General features: G+C 36.3%; 1 protein-coding gene across 2 annotated transcripts in view; it reads right to left on the reverse strand.

Moving 5' to 3' along the window:
* PRICKLE1 (prickle planar cell polarity protein 1) overlaps window positions 1-22,145 on the reverse strand; it is a 109,312-nt gene that overhangs the window by 72,981 nt on the left and 14,186 nt on the right. The window lies entirely within an intron of this gene.

Raw genomic sequence — 22,145 nt, forward strand, 5'->3', positions numbered from 1 at the left:
TTCTTATGGAGAAGTGGGTATGAACTCCTAGGGCTTGAGAGCAACTAGCACATAGTTAGTAGGCCTTCAAATATACTTGTTGAATGTCATTTTGGATGGATGACAAATGCATAGTTATTCAAATGCATAGATATCCAAATGTATAAAGCCAGGCTGCATTCTGCAGTTTCTCATGGCAAGCATGCACTGAGAAGAATGTAGAAAAAATATATAATCTCTCAAAAATCGCATACATTAAATTGGTTATTTGTAACCTGGTTTACCATGTTCTTGGAAAATATTAAAATTCAACACATTAAAATACTTCTTAAAGGACTATCATGAAACTAATTTTAATGACATTAAAAAAAAATCTCTGCAGCTTAAAGATTTTTTTTTTTCAAGTGAATTCTTAATTTGCAGTAGAGAAAAGAAGGCTTTGGAGGTAAGTAATCTTTTCTAAACAATGATAAGCAAACATGACTGAAAATATATAGGAGACCTTCCTTGGAGTCATGTAGGCTCAGAATTCAGCCCTTTGCCTTGTAGAATTTCAAAGTTTGATGCCAAGCCCCACAAAAGAGTATAAATTATGAATACTCTGAAAAGACTCCCACTCCATTAATATGTCTCAAAACACATTGCTTAAGGGTAAAGTTAATTAAATCATAGTATACATAAATTTGAAATGGACTGGTAATCAATCACAGACAAAATTATGTTATATAGAGACAAAATGGGAGTAGTGGACATTAATAAAAGTTAAATGAAAACAGATTCGTATAATGGAAGGAACTTTTCACCTGACTTGCTGCTGACTCTATACTATGCAGCTTTCAGGAATATTTGAGGCAAATTGATGAAAGAATTAAATATTCTTCTTCATTTGGAACTCTTTAGAGTGGTGAATCCTCCACCTAGTACTCAAGAATTTCTCACGTTGACTTCAATAAGCATCGACTTTTCTAAAAGGCAATAAAACTCTTAAATTTACTGGATGAATTACATAGTATTGTGAATTCTCCAAGAACTTTATTTCTCCGTTGGTGGTGGTTGTTGTCTGTCTTAAGACCTTTCACTTTCATTGCATTTCAACTATTTTGCAAGAAGGGAAAAGAAGGAAAGAAATTCAAACCAGCCATTTTGATTACTTGTTACTAGCTCTGACAAAATATACCCAGTTTTGGGTTTGTTTTGTAATTAGCTGCAAGTTCCAAGTATTCATGTATTCTCACAATTAGGAGCAATCTAGAGCAGATTTGAAGTTATTTTCTGTAACTGGAATAATTTCTAACCATGTAATGTTATTTCCCTTATATATTTAGCTTTTACTACACAGAACCTTAGATTGGAAAGGCTCTTAGAGATGAGTTACTTCAAACCTCCACCTGAAGCATCTTCCTAGCAATGCTAATAAGAGGAAATGGTCAATCTAAAGAGCAAGAGTTCGGGAGACAGATTTAATCATCCATAAATGAGACTAACGACAGGTACCAGAAGGTTCTTGGGCAGATTTTGTAATGCAGTAAATGCACAAGAACCAGCAGTACAATGCGATGGATAAAATCCTAAGGTTTGGAGTTGGAGCTGAACCCAGCTGGGCACATGTCCCAGCATCACCTCTTCATGGCTGTCTGTCTTTGGTCAGGTTACTTATTTTCTCTAAGGCCAAGTTTACCATCTGTCAAATGAAGAAAATAATATACCTAATTCATGATGTTACCTTTTTTTAAAATTAATTATTTTTTTATGGTGACATTGGTTAACAAAATCCAGCAAGTTTCAGCTGTACATTTTAACAGTAAGGCATATGTATATTTACACTGCGTATTCACCTCTCATAGTTAGATTTCTTTCTGTCACCACATATTTGACCCCCTTTCCCCGTCTGCCTCCTCCCTTCCCCACCCCCTGCCCTCTGGAAACCACTAGTCTATTGTCCATGTTTGAGAGTCTCTGTTTGTTTGTCTTATTTGTTTGTTTGTTGCTTTTAGGTTTATATCCCACATATAAGTGATATCATGTGATTTTCAACCTTTTCTGTCAGGCTTATTTCGCTTAGCATGATTATCTTGAGGATGATGCTACTTTTAAAGACTAGATGGGATAACATATGTGATGCTCAAAGAATATGAGCTATTGGTATTATGCCAATTCTGATTAAAGTTAGGTACTGCATAAACTCACTTTCAAGGTTCTCAGATTAATAATATTAAGCACCTAATAAAGGCAGCTATGTTTGTAACCGACAATTTTAATTTATAAGAGAGGAAAATCAAGGTTAAACATTCACAGTATATATAGTAGAAAAAACCCCCAACATCCTATATCCTTAAATCCCCTTAATATTTAACAGAAAGTATTTATTATGTGGTTATTAAACATAAGCATAATATAGAAGATAAAGAGAATACAAGGTACTCCCATGAGAAGGGTCTGATCTAGGAGTACAAGGCACCCATGCACACCAGAGTAACTAACAACACAAAGCAGCATACGCTAAGAGGCAAATAATGGGTGCAAAATAATAAGTTCCAAGGTGCAAGGGATGGCTCACTTTCAGGAGGTGTGATCTAAGAGGGAGGAGGTAAAATTTGAACTCCGCCTTAATGGTCAGTATTCAGAGAGGAAGCGAGGAAGATGGAGGTTGTTATTGCAGATGGAAAGAATGTGCTATCCTGTCCAACCCCATCTGCAATTTACACTAATGGTGAAGATGCAAATCTGAGTCTCAGGAGGTTCTGTGACTTGGTATAAGAAGAAGAGAGAACGCTGAGAAATGAGGAATATACTAGGATGGGTGCAAATCACCTATGGGATAAAATGTTAAATCCTCTTTAGCAAGGCATAAAAGGCCTCATTTCCTGGCCCCTGCCGACCAGTTTGACTTGAACTTCCAACACTTTCTCCTTGAACTTTTATTCTAGCTTCCTGTAGGGAGAGGCAACCTTTATCTAGAAAGCTATAAGAGAGAGAACTTGTGTGGTTTCTAGCTTTCTAGATAAAGGTTACCTCTCCCCACAGGAAGCTAGAATAAAAGTATTAGGAATAACATTAATTAACGATTTGCTCCCATCCCGGCATTCCTCATTTCTCAGTGTTCTCGAATGTGTGGCATCAAGTGATACCACTAAAACTTGGTCGGGGTAAGAACATACATCAAACAAGCTACAGCAGGATCCACACCAAAAAGAGTTTGTATGAATACAAAATAAAAGTTTAAGAAACACAGGGAAAACAAAGGTTAAAATATCTGTTGTTAAACTTACCTTGACATAATTTCATGAGTCACATGCAGAATTCTCAGGGTAGGGCCTTTGGTGACTCTAAGTCACACATCTGCCTTCTGCTCCAGGACCACGTTACACTCTTACCCTCCATCCCCATTACATACTGACCATTTCCACTTGGATGGCTCAAAGGCAGTCTTTACTTTCTCCTTCCACATTCCATGTCTCTTAGAATGTGCTTGTCTCATCCTAAAAGTAGTCTAAACCAGCAACCTGAAAGTCACCATGAACTTCTCTCTCCTCCCTGGATTTTGCAATAGACTGCTCACTTATCTCCCCAGCTTGGTCTCACCTTTTCTAATCTATCTCTTCTCTGACCCTGCCACAAAGAGTACCACCTACAGGATAAAATCTTAAAGTCCTCTTTAGCAAGGCATAAAAGGCATCATTTTCTGGCCCCAGCCGACCAGTTTGACCTGAACTTCCAACACTCTCCCCTTGAAATTTGTATTCTGGCAACATCTAATTACCTGAGAGGTCCCTGAACCTACCCTGCTTTGGGGCCTCTCTGCCTTGCACACACTCTTCCCTCCCCACTGTGCTGACAACTTGGGAAACTTCTACTCATCTTTCTAGTTTTAACTCAAGTACTATCTCTGCTCTGACTCTTCCTTGACACCTGCCCATGTGCTGAGAGGTCCCTGTCCGTGTATCTCATATCTCATGTGACTGTTTATAATGTCTATTGTTGCAACTGCTTTGTAGGCTCCTTGAAATCAGGAACAAAATCCTTTCTCGCATGTGTTGTACAATAGAGAAGAGGCCAAGTAGCATTTAAGAGAAATAACCTGTATGGGACCATCTGAATTTACAGAGTTTTTGTTCTCTTTTCAGCTGGTACTCAAATTTGTCTAGAATATTTTTGATGCCCTTTACACTAACAAAACAACAAAAATAAAGAGACGAAAACCAGCACAACAATTTAGAACCACCAGGTAACAGAGATTTAGCACTAACAGCTTTGAGGACTCTCAGAATTACTTTCAAAGCTCCTACATAAAGTGGGAGATGTTATGAAATTGTCAAAAGGGTTCCTCTCCTTTGCATCCCTTGAAAAAAAAGGGTGATGCAGATTATGTCTGAAGTTGTAGGATGGAACTCTAAAATCCTCAAGTTTTGAGTGTTTGGTTAATTGCAATCATTTACTTTCCTTGGGAATTAATAGAAACCATCTGCTTAATGATAAAGCTGAGCTCTGCAATTATTTGAGGAAAAATGTGCCACAGTCAGCATAAAAGAGTCTTATTGAGGAAGCCTGCTAGACATATGTATTTCTTTTATAATTAAAGCCAATCACATTCATTAATTTTAAAATGCTGTTGTGATCAGCTGCCTCTATTTTTTATTTATCAGCACACTCTTGTTAATATGCACCTATGCAACCTTCAATTTTAAACTTACAGTAGGTTAAATAACTATAATTGTACAGATGGTTGTGATCACACATCAGAATGTTGAGGCGATCATGAGAAAAAATAAAGATGAAGAAATAAATGTCTACTGGAACCACATATCCGCCTTCTGGGTCTCATACCTATGTGTAGGAGGGTTATTTTCCTTTCCTAGCAAACAGGAAGAAGGCTTGAAGCGCTCCAAACAAAATTCCTTTGAACTGGCCATCTCTCAAAGCTCCTGGTAATTCTAACTGCAGTTCTGCTAGCATATGTGAAGGGCCCCCGAGAAAAAGGCAGCTTTTGTTACACAGCAGCCCACTGTATGGGAAGAGTCAACGACTCCCCTGAATGGCTGTAAATATTGATCCACCTGTAAAGAATAAGGGTGCCATCTCTGCATGGTGACAAATAAATAAAGAAGGAGGGGAACAGAGGAAAGAGAAACACACAGGTTAGGCCCATGGCTCCAAGCCAGTTTCTTCTCTCAGTGTGTGGCCCAAAGGAGGAGGAGATGTTTATTTGGATATCCTCCTTCTGGGAGAAAAGCCAGTGGACTGTCTGCTTTTGGATGGGTGCAATGCTAGAGCCCAGTTAATGTCATAGGAGGAGACCATACAGCATAACGAAGGATTTTGAATTTCTGAAACCAGTTGGTCTTTAAGAAGCAGCTGATCCATACAACCCCAGCCCATCCAAAAAACCCCACTCTAGTTCTAAAACGTTTAACTAGTCTTAATGGTTCTTAACCTATAAAATGTCCTGGGGATTAAGAAACTGGCTTTTGTAAAGTGGGACAGATATTGACTGAAATCTCCATTCATTCACTACCTATATACATTCAAAAAGTTACTTAATGACATTATATCTTATTTTCCATTTCTGTAAAATGGAGAAAATGATAGTTTCTACCTTAGAGGGTTGTGAAAAGCAAATAACGAATGAAAAGTGCTTAATCCAGGGCCTAGAACAGAGAAAATGCCTCACCAATATGAGTTTTACTTTTTTATTTTTATTCTTATTATCATTATGGCCCACCTCATTGTAGGAACTAGCAGGAAAGTCTCAGGGATCAAGATTCCTGAGGAATCACTACTGCCGGGAATAAGGCAAGCTCTCTCTTTTTTTCAAAAGGAATTGAAGGCGGATGTTAAGAGGTAAGCTTAGACCGCGGTGAGCAGTAGTAACCACCAGCAGTTCTATCCGAAATGTACACAGAGACTCTGTTTTAAAGTTGAGTAAACACAACAAATTTTCTGGCAAACAGGGATATACTGTCTTAGAATATGAATATTTTTATGCCACTCTCAGCTTTTTTTTAAAAAAATTTTTTCCAAACAAATATGTCTGCTATATTATGTTATTGAAAAGCATATGGCTTTAAGAATCAGAGGAACTGGGTGTCTCCCCAGCTCCACCCTTTCCCAGCTACATTACCTTGGCAAGTAACTTAACCTCTCTCAGCTTCTTTCTTCATCTGTAAACTAAAGATTATATCAGGCAATCGAAATGTGATGGAGTGAAAGCCGTTAAGCGGGTTGTACGATTAGACCATCTGGGTTCAAGCCTGGTTCTGCCACTTACCCCAGGTGACCTGGGACAAACCACTGAAAATCTTTCCTCCTTTGAAAATGAGGATAATTAAAATACTCATCAAGTTGTGGTAAGCATTAACTAAGCTAATACTCTATGGGGTCTTAGAACTGAATTTATTTTGCTTATTACTACGAAGATTAAGAGATAATGTGTGTAAGCCTCGCACATAATAAGTGTTCATTGTACAGTACCCATTATTCTTATTGTAAAGAAATTAGAAAATACAAATGAGCAAAACAGAAAGTGAAATAACTCATAATTTTTAAATGGAAACTTTTAGAGTTAAGTAGAACACTATAAAAATGACCAAAATTTTAGTAGGAGAAAGACGCTATTTGCAAGAAAACTATGGACATTTATTTTCCAAATAACCTTTGAAAAAGGAGTCTGGAATAGGATGCCAATGTGTTCCAAGGTGGAGATGACTTCCATATTTCCCTTTTAGACTTTTATTTTTTTATCTTTATTTGATCCCTGAGACAGTTTATAGTTCACAAGGAATGAGAAACCTGTAAGACAGCAAGAACATCACGCGAAGCAAGGCACATTCCTATTAAAAGGGAGAGTGTCAAGTTTAAAAGAGACTTTTAGGCAAACCCAAGAGAGTAAAGGGAATGAATTTGTTCATGCCAGCAATCCAAGTTGTATTCTTGATGGAGGTTTTTAAACAGAACTTTCCCCCAAAAACCTAGGTTCAAGTCCTTTTATCAACTCTTTCTCTAAGGCACTTAGCAATAATGGATATTAAGATAAAAATTCCTCTAGTTTGAATAAAGCAGAATGGACTGAGAACTTCTTTCTCTCCTTATCCAGAGTACTTTACTAGGTAGTGCAATACAGACACTTAGATTGCATGGTCCAGTTAAAAGTATCTCTTTGGGTGGGTGGCTTTTAAAGAAAGATCTTCAAACTCTTTTAGAATACACAAATTCTGTTAGAATATAGAGGAAAATAGAATAAAATTAGTGCAAATATTTTTCAGAATAAATAGTATTATTGTGTTTATATATGTGGAAAACAATAATCTTTATGTGGGAGTATAAAATCTGTTTAGCAAGGGTTTTTTTTTTTTTTTTTTTGCTTTTCTTATCCCCACCTCTAAAATATAAAATCTTTCACAACATACATTTATATATAGAATTAATTTTTAAATCAGGAAACACAAAAATAATTATTTCCAATTTTTGTCAAGTTTCAGATGACACAAGAGCTCAGGGTTGAAATTTTTATCATAATTTTTTATGATTTAATACATAATTTAAAATTTTTTTTAATTATAATACATTCTAAACATTTTAACAATAAGAAAAAAGGTTACTTATTAAAGAACAGTTTTTTAAAATCATTCTAGAATCCTTTTTAAATGACTATTATTTCTGTACAGTATTTTTTTTTATATGCGTCTTGGTTACTCAGAATTAGCAATAACCTTACTCCTACCCCCAGTGCAGATAAACCTTCCATTATACTAAGGGGCTCAGCCCAGAGAGTAAAAAGAATTACACCTTTTAGTATTTAATCACCGAATTTGATTTTCTTTACAAATAGCCTGAAGGTAGGTCTGTAATATTATGTATCTCTTAATTCCACTCTGAAGGTAAGCAAACATTTACCACTCCACTCAGTTCCTGAATACAATCCATATTCTTTTCTGTGATTCAGACATAAAGCCCTATTGATTATGTTCAAGTGGCCACTTACAAGGGTGCCTTAAGCAATTGCTTGTTGAATTCACTGAATGAGGTTCCCTGGCCTTGACAGAGGCAAAAAAAAAAAAAAAAAATACCGACTTCATCACCAGCCTCCCCAAGCTTAAAAGGTTTCAATGGCTTCACGGTGCACAGGATGAAGTCCTAACCGGAATACCTGGTCCTCCTACCTGTCCAGCTTCATTCATCTCATGACATGCTTGACTTTGCTCTTTCTGTTAACCACCAACACCACAAACACAACAACAGTAATAACTCATACCTCTCTATAGGGCCTAAGTACTATGTATAAAGCAATTAATTTAATCCTACGACAATCCTTTTAAAAAGACTATTATTTCCTCCACTTTACAGAAGAGGTTAAATGACCAGCCTGAGGTCATCCAGCAAGTAAGCGTCACAGCCAGGATTCAAATATATGCAGTCTGGCTCTGGACCTGTGCTCTTGCATCTTGATCCATATTCAGAGCTGGGGTCTGGCGCAAAGTTAAGCCTCAATAAATCTTTGATAAATGACTAAACACATGAGTTCTACAATTAGTCAAGAAGTCTGTATCGTCAATCCTGACTCCTTAAATCCTTCAAAGAAGGATTCAAATATATAATGCAGAAATTGGTTCAACAAATCTTTCAGAGCACAATGTACCGGGCACCTGGGCTGGAAGAAGATACTGGCTTACTTTCAAAGAGCTCACGGCTCAGTGTAGAACACAGACCAAGAACAGTGACTTCTGGGTGCTACTCAGTGACAGGAAACCTTGTCCCACTGTTCCATGCTAAGCCTTGAAGAGGGTTCAAGACAGTGGTCAAATGCTTTTTAAAATAAAGTTAGCTTATCCAATACGTATGCATTCTGCTTTAACTTTTTATGGACTGGCCTGGGAACAGTGCCTGGACCGAGGAGCAACCCACTATGTGTTTGTTAAATGGATGAAAGAAAGAAGTGAACAGTAGCTTGCGTTCCCAACCCCTGGGGCCATGGACCGGTAGTAGTTAGTGGTCTTTTAGAAACCCAGCCACAAGGCAGGAGGTGAGTGGAAGGTGACCGAGTGAAGCTTCACCTGTATTTGCAGCTGCTCCCCAGCACTAGCATCACTACCTCAGCTCTACCTCAGATCATCAAGCATTAATAGGAGCACCGGTCCCTGGTGCCAAAAAGGTTGGGGACCTCTGCATAACTGGTCATATTGTCTGGGAAAATGCATTTCAAATTCTAAACAACTTACAAGCTCAAATAGTTCCAGTCTCTCTATACACTAGAACAAGAAATGAGCTCTAGTTTGCAACCCCCTGCTCTCCACGGACTTCCCTTAAAACTGGGGTGGGGTGGGGGGGAGGAGGCAAATCAATAATCACAATAGAAACAGAACTCCAGATTTTATATCACCTATCCACGTACTGCCCTCTCTTCCTTTCTACAAATGCTCTATTTTTAAAGATGTCCATGTCTGTCTGTTTAAAAGTTGCTTTAGGAGTTGGAAGGGCTGGATTTAGTCTTATATCAGTCATGCACAATTCATGAAACACTTGAATTATTACAAATCTGAGGTTTCCATTGAAGTCATCTTGTTTTTATAAAACTGGCAAATCAAAATTCTAGGTTTCATGACCATTTTATATTACCATGCAAAGTTTGTATATGTAAAAGGCTCTTCCACACATACTAAGATACTCATTCTCATTCCAAAGTCATCACAAGTTTTTCAATCAAAAAGTGAACAGCTTTGACATTTTAAAATAAACTGTCTCTTTCAGAATTTGATTAGACTATTCTAATAGCAGGCTGGAGTCATTAAAATTGGCTTTTAGAGAGATACTTAACATACTTAGTAACTGGCATATTGTAGTGATGATGGCCTCCAAATCAGGCTTCTAGGGAAGGCAATGTCTCTATACACTGAATAAAGACATGTCACATCCAAGCCGCCCATTAGAGAGGTGTTTCAAAATTGTTTAATCATACAAACTCTATATTTTCATAATTCTAAATAATTCTACTTTACATAAATAAAATATAATATTTATTCCTTAGATTAGTGTAGACATATTTTTATGTAAGAAATGTAAAAGATATTTTGTGAAATATTTATGCTACCTTAATTCAAAAGTAACACACAAAAGAGCATTTCATAATTCTTCTCTTTGTCCATTATTACCATTAAGGGTAAAAAAAGAGAGGGAACAACCAATAATTTGTTAATGGTTTAGTAGAGAAATGCCAGGTTAATTAAAACAAAAAAAAGGCACAATGTTTCCTAAGATTTACTACCATTTTATTGAAGGGCAAACTTTCTTTAAAATTCCAGATGTGAATTGCCTTAGGAAAATTCCGATGCTGTTGTGGAAAATGCAGTGAAGGTCTCCAACAGGACGCTGCTTGTCTGGGTCCCTGGCCGTCCTCACCCTGGACCAGCAGATGCCAGCCAGGAGTGGGCGCTGGACCACAGTCTCGCTGGGAGGAGCACTGCTGTTGCCTTTGGGTCTCTAAGCTACAAAGAAACACTCTGTTTTTAGTCTTCCTACAGAAAGTAATAAAGTGCTATTGCTTGGCTTTTATGACCTTATTTTCTTTTAAAGCACTTCATTTTCCCATTGAGGAGCCAGAGCTGATATATATGGTCGATCTGGTATGAATTGCAGCCAAGGGAGCTATACTGAGAAGGCAGAAGCCACTGTTGGAAGCACAAGTATATTGAATTAGTTAATTTTCTTAGTCAAATAGCTATCAAAAAGGCAGGAAATTAAAAAAAAAAAAAAACCTGACACAGATCTGTGTGTACTGAATTACATGATTGATTGTATATAGTTTTCATCTGTGAGAAGTCTTAGCTTTTTAAAAAAATAATCTTTAAAAAATTTTTTTTCAATTACAGTTGACATACAATATTATATTAGTTTCAGGTGCACAACACAGTGATTGGAGATTTTTATATAACTTACGAAGTGATCACCTCGATAAGACTAGTACCCATCTGACACCATACATAGTTATTACAATATTATTCACTATATTCCCTAGAGAAGTCCTAGCTTTTAAGCTGCAGTGTAGAGGGTACGTTTATGCATAAATGCACCTTCCTAATTAAAATGCACCAAAATAAAATCTACATAAGACTTTCCATATGAAGGCAAATATCCGGGTCTCTCTTTCATTAGATATAGGCAACTGACCTGCCCTTGGCCCTGGTATTGATTCTACCTGATTTGACTGACCATAATTAAACAGATCTTTATCCAGTTCCCACTGCAGGGAAGCTATACTCCAGGTGCAAAGTCTGGAGCCTGTGCTGAAGGATTTTCTACAATATGCAAATCGTAGTCAAATAAAACAATTTTATCAATGTTCCCTAAACATTACTTCACAAAATTAATGTGCTAACCCATGGTTCTATATGCACTGGACAAAAGATAAACAAGAACCAGTTCTTCAAACTTAAGTGGAAAATTAAATTTTCAGATATCACAGATAAATTGGGAAATCTTTTAACATTTAGTTATTCTTCGTCTTTGAACTCAGTGTTCAAACTTATTTATACCATTTCTATTATCTGTGCCTATTTGTTGATAGTGTGGAAATAATGTCAGAGATGGTAAGAGAAAATACGTGACTCAATTTTCCATTAAACACAAGCATTGATCATTTTTATATTTTATTCTAGACCAGGCAGTTTAGTTATACCTGTGCTTAGGCTCAAGCAGCAGCCCCAGCCCTGGACAGTCATCTCACATATGGCCACCACCGTTCACAAGGAAGACTAGGCAAGAACAGATGAGCATCTGATTCTAAATAAAATATCCCTTAATCTTGGCAGGTCCCAAGTACCATTTTCATGCAAAAAACACATGCATTATTACTGATAACCAGTAATAATATTGCTAACTCTTGTTATTAATATAAAAAAAATTAATAGAGTCCTATCCCTAAAAAGAGCAAAGATGTCTTACAGGATCTGTGGTGCCTGAAATGCTATAAATCTTTGAAGACAGGTTATATCCTTCCCACTTCCCTGAGGCATTTGTCACATTGCCAGACAAGATTAGAATGAGATAAGCCTCAGAAATGTTTTGAAGATATTAGAAAGATCATGTTAGAGAAGTGGCTTAGGGGTTATACTTTATCAAACCAACATCCTTCAGATGCCTACCACTAATAATAAACTGTCATCTGCTCTAGCAAGGTGGTGGATACTGAGCCAACAATGGGACTATATATTTAGTAATAACCTTTATTCTGTTTTTCTTTTGTGTGTGTTTGTGAGGGAAAGATCTAGTAAAAAAAAAAACAAACAAAAAACAAAACAAAAAAAACACAATAGAAAAGTCTCAAGCAGACAAAGGCATTTTTCATTTGAAAACCTCTTTCTAACCACTCCCAGTCAATTCTTTGACTTTCTTTTAATAGTTACTCCACCCAAAATTTTCTCCTGAATACTGTTTTTTTCTATGCCATTGAATTCCCAGATTTTGTAACGCTCAGTCATAGAATAGCTTACTGATGGCATCTATTTTCTGTGGATATGTGTTTCAAATGTGTTATTTACAGTAGAAACTCTATTCTGTCCAAGAATTAATGAACTAACTTGGTTTAAATTTAAAAGTCATACTTTTAGAAGCCCCAAATATTTTTCAATCGCAGGCTAATACATATGTTACAAATCCTCATAGAGACGTTATCGGAGTATAAAATAAAATTTATCTTGTTTTCCATTTTAGATGTCCATTATTAATGATAATGATTCAATACTTATGTGCAGTAACTATGAAAAGTCAGCTCTAAGAATGGCCAAGGTATATTACTAATTCAAAATCACTCTCTGGGAATTTGTCACAGTCACTGAACTACCATCTATGGCTGCTCTAAGATAAACAGGTGAAAATGTAATGTCTCACCCATTTTTAAATCAATTAAAAGGTAAAGATATCTCATCTCATTTATTGTATTAGAAAATTAAAGGATATATGCTAACATGGTAATATTACAAAGAGAAAGATTCGGAGGAGGAGGGAAACCTCACTAGAGATTGTGTAAAAGGCAGCAAAATTCAATTTGAGAATGTGAAAGATATTGATAATATTTTAAAAAGTCATATTCAAAGTATATTATTTACATATTAGAATGACAGGAAGTTAAGAAAAGTTGTTAATGTACTTGAAATCAGCTGATAAAGTATTAACTACAGTAAATTCTGGGGTATAAAAAGCACCTCTGGAAGATTTCTTAAAAATAAATAAAAAGTGAAAAAGTAGAACCAGAAACAAGAAATGAATAAATGAATGAATAAATGTAAGAAAAACCAAAGATGTAAAGATTCAATGACAAATAGACAAGAAAGAACCGAAACAATGCAAAATACCAGCAGGCAGATGCACAAAGGGAAGATTTAAATATCAATTTCAGAATGTAGAGCAGAATGGCTTCAATACCCTAAATCATAGAAGGAAATGAGAAACAATAAATTATATAAATTATATAAAGGTGGAAGAAACTTTACTGCTAAGACAGCTGATGGAGATTACTCTCCAGAAATATAAACACACACACACACACACACACACACACACAAGACATAGCCTGCATTCAAATTTTAGCAGATTTTATTAAAATTTTAAAATTGTGATCAGGACAATTTCATGGCTCTGGAAGATAAAGAGCTAAGTTACTGCTACAAATAGAAATTTTCCAGTGGTAAGCCAAGTTCAAGTAAGATGAGTAGGAATGCTGACTGCTTTCTTTTCAAATTACATAAATATTGGAGTTTTTAAAAGGCCAATACTTTTTTTTTTGTATTTCTTTGCAAAACTTAATTACAAACAAACAAAAATCTTGAGCAATTGTTTGACAGTTAAATAGAATATAGATAGGGAGAACATATAATTTATCTTGCAAACCAGGACACTTTTCAAGTGCAATTAATAATTATGTTGGGACAAGGGGCATTAATCAGGATTTATACTCACTTTAAACATGGAGCATTTCTGAAGTGAAATAACATCAAGAAAATTGGACTCATCAAGTCACTCTTCTCTCACTATGAAAAATGTTCCTTTCCAAAATGCTACTGAAATCTTTCTCAGGGTCATATTTTAAAATCTAGGGATATGAACAGTTCTCAAACTGCACTGAAGTACCAAAGAAATAGCTTTGAAAGAGTTAGTTTTAAGAGGATATAATTTTTTTTAGCCAATTACAGAATCATTTGGAATGTGAAAAAAAGCAAAAGGATCATTTATTGTAATGTATCTAGATGTAGAACTCAATGTCACTGGTAATACAGAACAATAATTCAATTATTGCAAAGGGTCTTAATTTGCATTAAATTTGCATTATTTAAATACATTTTATTTGAGGTAAGAGCATTAGCACTAGCAAACTGAAAGTAAATGAAGAATCCTAAAAAGAGTTAACATAGGTATCCACATGTTTAAAAATATTATTTATAAATATCTGAGTCAGTACTGTCAAGGACAAATACAAATATTAATACCTTAATTGGGATACTCAGATTCACCGAAATCTGCGTTGCCATTGGTATTGGCATACTTCCAGGAAGAGCAGCTCTCCCTGGGCTGAGAGAACATTTGGCCAGCATGCCAGGACTGTGGGTGATGGAAGCTATCAGCTCTGAAAGTTTTAAAACGGGTTTCCTCCAAACTCTAGTCAGCCAGGCAAGTTGGAGAGAGGGGAGAACAAGTTGGGTGGAAGGGAAGATTTGGGGTCACTTTAAGAACCAAGAGACTTCAAGAAATACTGTCTTCAAGTACTGTTTTGGGGAAAGAAGGGTAGTGCAGGGACATGAGAGCAACTGTCCCACCTTAAAATTGCCCCTCCCATTCCAAAGTGCTACTTTTTTCAAAGGTCATAAAGACTGATGAACTGGCATTGAAGAAAGCAGCATAAAATATATGATGGGACCCTGAGTGGGCACAGGGTCAGGAAAGGGGTAAACAAATAGGAAGCCTTTGTTATGGGTTCACTCCTCATAACGACAAAAGAAGTGGAGGTGGTAGAGGAGGCTCAGTGGAAGAGCTTGGCTAGACCTATGGTTTTACCCATTTGTTGTGTGCATTTGTTTACATCTGCTTTCTTTTGTTCTTTGCTTTTCATCCATAGGCAGTTTCCCTAGCTTCTTTCTTTGTAAACTGGCTCTGAACTCAGGATCCCAGAGGCTGGTGAAAAGTACTGTATGAAAGGAAATGATGGAAAAACTATGACTACCTCTAGGGAGCTTTTCCCCAAGTCTCTTGCTTTAAAGTCTGATTCTGCAGCTACTATATTCACCTACAATGAGCCACAGTAAGGGACAAGAGAAGAAAAATGTAGCTCTACCCTGGGAAAAGACAACTTAAGCAACACTCTAATCTAGCCTATGTTGCTAGATGCTTAAAGGTAAGAAAGAAACTAGAGGAAGATGCCTTAAGGGGTGAGACAGCCAGGCCACAGAGGGCTCATAAGGGCAGCACAATTTGAACAAAGGAATGGCATAGTCAGATTTTCATTCTGGATAGATCACTCTGTAGTGTGAAGGCAAAACTGGAGACTGGAAGCCTGGATGATGGATTAGTGAACTAAGATAAAAGATAGAATCTTGGAGAGAAGAGGATGGCTGGGCCCAGAAATGTCCAGGAGGTAAGTTAGATGGGACTTCTGGCTGAATGAATGTGAAAAGAGGAGTTGAGGATAACGTCCAAGTTTTCAGTTTGGATAGCCAGGTGTTTTTGAAGCTACTAACCCAGAAGAATAGATGTAGATGGTGGAGAGGTTTTAGGATGGACAATGGCAAACGGAGCATCTGGAGGGGGAGGAGACTGCATGATAGTGTCTCAGCATTGGTACTCTAAGAGTTGATTTCAGCAAACAGAAACAAGAGTGTACTGGACTTGTAGAAGAGGACTTGGGATCTAATCATGCTGCCATTTAGTAACTGCGCGACTCAGAGGTATTGTCTCAACCATTTGGAGCCTGATTCTTCATTTATAAAAGGAGACAATCAACTCACAGTTTGTTACCAGGATTAAATGAGAATGCGTGTAAAAGCATTCTTCAATTCCGAAGCTTTAATTAAATTTAAGACTCCCCCTTAAACTCATTTCTTTCTCTCTCTGTTTACTTATCAAACATTTGGTGCTGTTTTCAGCCAGGCACCAGAGATACAGAAATGGACAGTGACTCTCACAGTGGACGACACAGTCATCAAGGTCTGGTGTACCAAACTTAGCTTTAAGTTTGAGAAACATTTATTTACTCATCAAGTAAAAAATTTTAAGTCCTTATTATATGCTTGATCCAAATAATAAAACATGAGTAATCCATAGTTGTTCTCCTCGAGGATCTCAAAGTTCAGTGTGCAGAAGATAAAATATGAAGAGATGAATTATAATATGTGTTGAGTACTGTGATGGAGATATGAGGCTGAATGAACTGGATAAATCTGCATGTCATCCTTTCCAAAGGGTTGGCTAATCTTACTATTCCAATTTCTGTATGTGAGGGACAAAGAGATTATTATTACTATTCAATAATTATTTGCAATGGTACCAACTTGCCTTATGGAGGAATCAACATAAGGACACATTCAGCAGATTTAGACTTACTAAAACCCTTCTCTAAAGGCTTTAATATCAAGTATATAAAAGTTGTCGGTCCAAATAATCCACTGTATACTAAAAATGCTCCTGATGAACTCAATCAATTGATGAACAAATATATACTGAATATCTATTTTGTACCATGCATTCTGCTAGGGTAGGATACCCTTTTTCGTAATCTCTAATATCTCCCAAAGTCTACACTGACCCTTTCTGAATGGAATTGCCCTTTCAGAGCTTTCCTTATAAAAGTTACTAGGATACAGTCTGGTATAGAAATTTTCAGCCTTACCAGATAGTTTCTGAGTATTTCCCAAATGGAATTAACCTTTTAGTGTATTGCCGTTATTAATTTTTAAAAATGCTTCAATTATTTTTAGTCACACTTTTCTCTGTATAATAATGGGACATTAATTCCAAATGACATCAAGGTCCAAAACGGAAGGTAGGTAAGAAGTGTAAGAGTTATCAGAAGGTAGGTGGGATATGTACTCCTCTTTACATCCCCCACCCCCTACTCCCCACCCCACCCCCAACAGGCACACGGATGAGGAATAGCACACTGTGAAACTGATTATAACCCCTACGAAACTTCACCTCCAGTCTTACAAACCAATATTTATAATTTGTGATTTGCCCATCTTTGATGCTTAATAAATGTTCGTTAAATGTTCATTGTGCATAGAACCTGGTCCGATAAGCACCCACATGGAGATGAAACTAAAGAAAATAAATTAAACATATAAATCATCTTTGAGATCTGTACAGAATTTGCTAATATGTATAGTATCTGTTTTCACTATACTTTGAGACTTGAATACTTTTTGCATTATTTTAAATGACGAAAATCCCACAGTATAAATACTAACAGATATAATATGAGAAAGTATACAAGGTAGGGTGGCAAATATACTTGATCAAAAAAAATGAAATGACAGTATATTCAAGAAGCTCATCTCAGATCAGGAAGACAATTTAACTCTATTATGTACATTTTAAAAAGTCTATTATACTGCAAAAACATATATAGTTTTTGGTAGAAAAATAATAAGCAGAAAGAAAAAATCTATACTCTCATCTCCCAGAGATCAACATAGACATACAAACACTAACACAGATGAGTATACACTGTTCTCTCTCAGTGATTATACCCTTTACTATTTTATCATCTACTCTTTCCACTTAAATATATCCTGAAAATCATAAGATTTTACCTCTGTATTTTTAATAGCTGAATAGCTTTTTTACTTTATAAACATGCCATAATTTTTTCTAGTTTTTAAATTCTAAAAAAACTCTCTGACAACATTTTAAAGTGTAAAGTTAAAATGGGCATTAAAATAACTCCACAAATAAGTCAGTTCAGCAACGGGCCTTCTAGTATAAAGAATCAATGTTAATTAAAACAAAATTCTATAATGAGACATAAACTTCACAATGCTCTCAGATTTGCAATTTTTATAAAGTAGAGTTCAAATTCAAGTACGTTTGGAACAGAAAGGACTGCTTTTAGATAATGCATTCGTTTTAAGAGAGGAAAGGTCATTTCAAGTTTGTTTAAGACTGCCATCTAGTGCTTTCTTTCTTCCTGTTGGATGTGGGAGGCTTTCTATGAGCAAGTCGGTTTAAGAATATTCCATATTTAACTTTCTGGACTGGTTAACTCAGATTTTAGATAGCAGTAGCCTTTTTCTGCTTGTATGTCATTCTTATGGTACCAGCTGTGCCGATTAAGGAAACTGACTGTTCTGTTCAGCAGTCTAGAGAAAAAGTGAGGCACAGACTTGGGAAAAATAAAAAGCAGTCATTTATCATCCTTTGCTGACCTATGCAATTAAACGTGACCCTCAAAACAAGACAAATTAACTCCTTTGTGGTGATGTAATCCCCGAAACAGATGGATCGATAATGGAACTGCATCACTCCACCAAGGTTCATGTTTAAGATGGGCTGTGTGGCACTGGACATTCTGCTCTGGCAGGTACAGCCGAAAGATTAGGTCATCAGCTGAACAGCACAGATTCTGAAAACAGAGTCCTGCAGAAGATACGTGCTATATACTAGATAGGCACTATGTGACACAGGGCATTTCTTTGCGAATCAATGTGAAATCAATGTCCTAGCATGATGTTAGGTGGCACTGAGCTAATAGACAAGTAAACTAGTAAGAGAGGCACAGCAAAGGGGGCCTCAGCTTATGAGCTCATTAGCCAATTCAAACTGGAATAGTTCCAAGACACCTGGGTGGTTATGTCCATCCACCTACCTGAATTACCATGGAAGTTTCAACTGGATACAGTTCCCCTCCATGAGTTATAAATTATTTAAGTTTTACTATGCACTGTTAAACAATTGCCATAGTCCATGCTTAAGTGGCCTTGCAAATGGGGTATGATGTGATTTTGTGATAAAAATCACAGCAGTCCTAAGGTGTGAAAGAAGCTGTCCAAGTTTTAGAGAAAATTCCGTCCATCAACTCAACTGATCAAGACACTTATTTCATTTCAACAGCTCCCAGAATTATGATTAGGCAACTGTGAATGGCATTTATATTTTTCTTTCTAGAAAATATCCAGTTTATTCATAAGAAAAATAAAAGTTTAAGAAAGTTCTTTAATATTTATTTCTATAGATGTCTAAATCCAAATGTGCATCTTAACAAGTGAAAAATTCCATATTCACTAAGTTCTTGAAAATTATTCTATAAACTATAACATATACAATTAAAGGAGAAAATACTTAGTTTTATTTTAAAGTAATTGTTTTTTATATTTCGGAGATTTTTTTCACAAGCATTTACATATTGTTAGCAATAACCCAGTTTAATTTAGTATGCAACAGTTTGTGTGAATTTAACCTTTACTCCCAAGATTGTCTTAGCAAATAAAAACTTTAATTTCCTAGGTTTTATTATGCAAATTCCCACAAATGCTCTGTTAAATTCCACCTTCATCTGGTCACTGAGAAATGCAGAGTAAAATGTAGCCTGTTTGGACTGTGAAAGGAGGTAAACATAACAAATAGGTAATTTTTTGCACGTGTTAATATTTTAAAACAAAAAATACAAATATTTTGGGCTTTTCCATATTATAGATTTGGTATGAGTTTCAGAGTCATAAAAAGATCAGTAAAAGGGATTTTATGAAGAGGTATTCTAAAAATAAAATTACAGGCTATTTCTTGCCCCAAGAGAATTTTAAAAAATGTAATAGAAAAAAGAAAATGTCCCTGTAGCTCATGTTACATAGTTGATTAAAAGCAAAATCCCTGACACCAGCCTAGGGGAGGGTGAAGCCATCCAGCACAAATCCAGTTTGTATCTAAAGCTGGCAGTGAGAAGCAGATGGACTCCAGGTCCCAGGTCTTGTGTAATGGAAACAACCAGGGATTTTGATAGCTTTTGAGATCCATTCAGCTCCTGGGATGGGAGTTTGCACTTGTTCTTATGGTGTAAGATGACCCCTGGTGATCTGATTCTTCAAGTACTGATGGTGACACATAGCCTCCTGAAAAGTCACTTACCCTCACTGCATGAGAGGGCTCATTTGCTAATTGAGGCCAATCCCTTTTCCTCCCCATTTCAGGTGTATCTGTGTGAACAAGTGCATCCCCAGCCCAGCCCCACTACATAGTGAAGTCCTATCTTTAGATTTCTCTTTCCTTTTCATTCTATCTACCACCCCCTTTCTCATGATGCACAGGAATATGTCTATATTACGTTTCTTCAATAAGTATTTGATGAATGAATAAACAAATGAATGAATGAGAGGTAAATTTTAAGTGAAAACAATTTGGGTAGATTTCACATTACAATCAACCTTCAAAGATATATAGGCATTTGCAAAATAAAAAAGTTAATACCCCAGATGATTGTCTATATTTTGGAACATTTAAACATGGAAACATTGTTTATGGGCTTCCCCCTCCCCCAAGAAATGTTTAAAATATATCACTAATATTTGTTTTTCTTATTTTAAAAGTAACACACTTATAGCACAAATTTTGGAAAAATTGAAAGAGGGTCAAAAAATAAAATCATACCCATTCTTAATCTAACCACTAAGAAATAAACCACTACTAACATTTTGCAAGTACAAAAAACATAGAGTTAGCAGGCCACCCATGCAGGGCTTCAAACTCAAAGCACCTAGGTTTCCATAGATCCAGAAGAGGGTCTTCAGTTTCCTGTATATTTTTTAAAAATTCTTTTTCATCAGTTAATCCAGAGAGTCCCTTGGGTATTGAAGCATTGTTTGATCCTAAACAAACTTAGTGGCTTCTGATTGCTAATCAGACTGTATTCAGTTACACTGAGAAATATAAGGCCGAATAAATAAGAATACTCCACAGACAAGATGGCTTGAGAAACGAAAATAATATCCAAGGGCTGCTTTAAAATACTGGAGTAACCCAATTACTTTAATGGGTATTGTCCTCAAGCCAGGGCCACTAAAACATGTACATGCCAACTAGACCAAAAGACAAGGATCAGCCCCTGTGTGACACCTCTCCCTGGGTTGCTTCAGAATCACAGTCATGAGCTCCCATCCATTTTTCTTTTTACATATGGACTTGATTTGGCCAACCTGCAATCCTGGTTATACCATCAGTTCTCCTTAATCGAAGGAATTAAGTTGTTGACATCTACAAACAGGTGACTTAACAAACATTGCTCCCAAAGTTTGGGAGACTAAAGTATTTTATCCTAAGAAACAAGAAAGGCAAAGCAAAGGCAATAATTCTTTAAAATTACCATGTGCAGCAATGAATACATGATCATGGGGATTTTTAACATAGTCAAGGAAGTGATGATACTATTCCCCCAAATATAGATTGAAAAGAGAAATGTATTATTAGTTATCACTCAGCATCTGTTTAGATTTCTTCTATCTGTGGTTTTCGAACTGCGTTCAAGGAACCAGGACCCCCATGTGGCTGGGGAGGAGACAAGGGCATTGATAGTGGGGCTACACCAGGAGTTCCAAGGTGCCAGGTAGATATAGGATGCCCAGGTAAATCTGAATTTCAGTTAGGCAACCAATATTGCTTTAAGGACTTGTAATATTTGAAACATACTTATACTAAAAATTATCATTTGTCTGGAATTCAAATTTTGCATCTTGGGTGGGTTTTTGTTTTTTTTTTTTGTATTTTTTTTTTTTATAACTCTGATAGCCCTATAACAAATCCCTTTTCTGCCTTCCAACAAGAGCAGTCCTACTCTCCATGCCGGGGTTCCAGATAATCTTGTGTGTGAGAGAAGTGTTTGGCTATCCAAAAGTTTGAAAACCACCTTGCTAGATGAATCGAGGAAACACTCTGATTTCCACTGTCTGTGGATTTCCCATTAATAAAGTAGAGTGCATCTGGTTGCTGCGAAAATTAATTAAAGCTTGTAAAGCCCTTTGAAATTGGCATGTTCAACTGCATATGCTACAAAATATTTATCACACGCCAGACAGACTGCCTGAAAACATACTGATTGCTCAATGAACAATTAGATGGCAGAAATTCCAAAAGATGTTAAATCACAATTATCATATCACTACGTTGAAGAGCCACATATTGAAACACAAGGGCACTTTACAACCTAA

This window comes from Pteropus vampyrus, unplaced genomic scaffold (genome assembly GCF_000151845.1).
Source record: "Pteropus vampyrus isolate Shadow unplaced genomic scaffold, Pvam_2.0 Scaffold140, whole genome shotgun sequence".
In the NCBI taxonomy this organism is placed as follows: domain Eukaryota; kingdom Metazoa; phylum Chordata; class Mammalia; order Chiroptera; family Pteropodidae; genus Pteropus; species Pteropus vampyrus.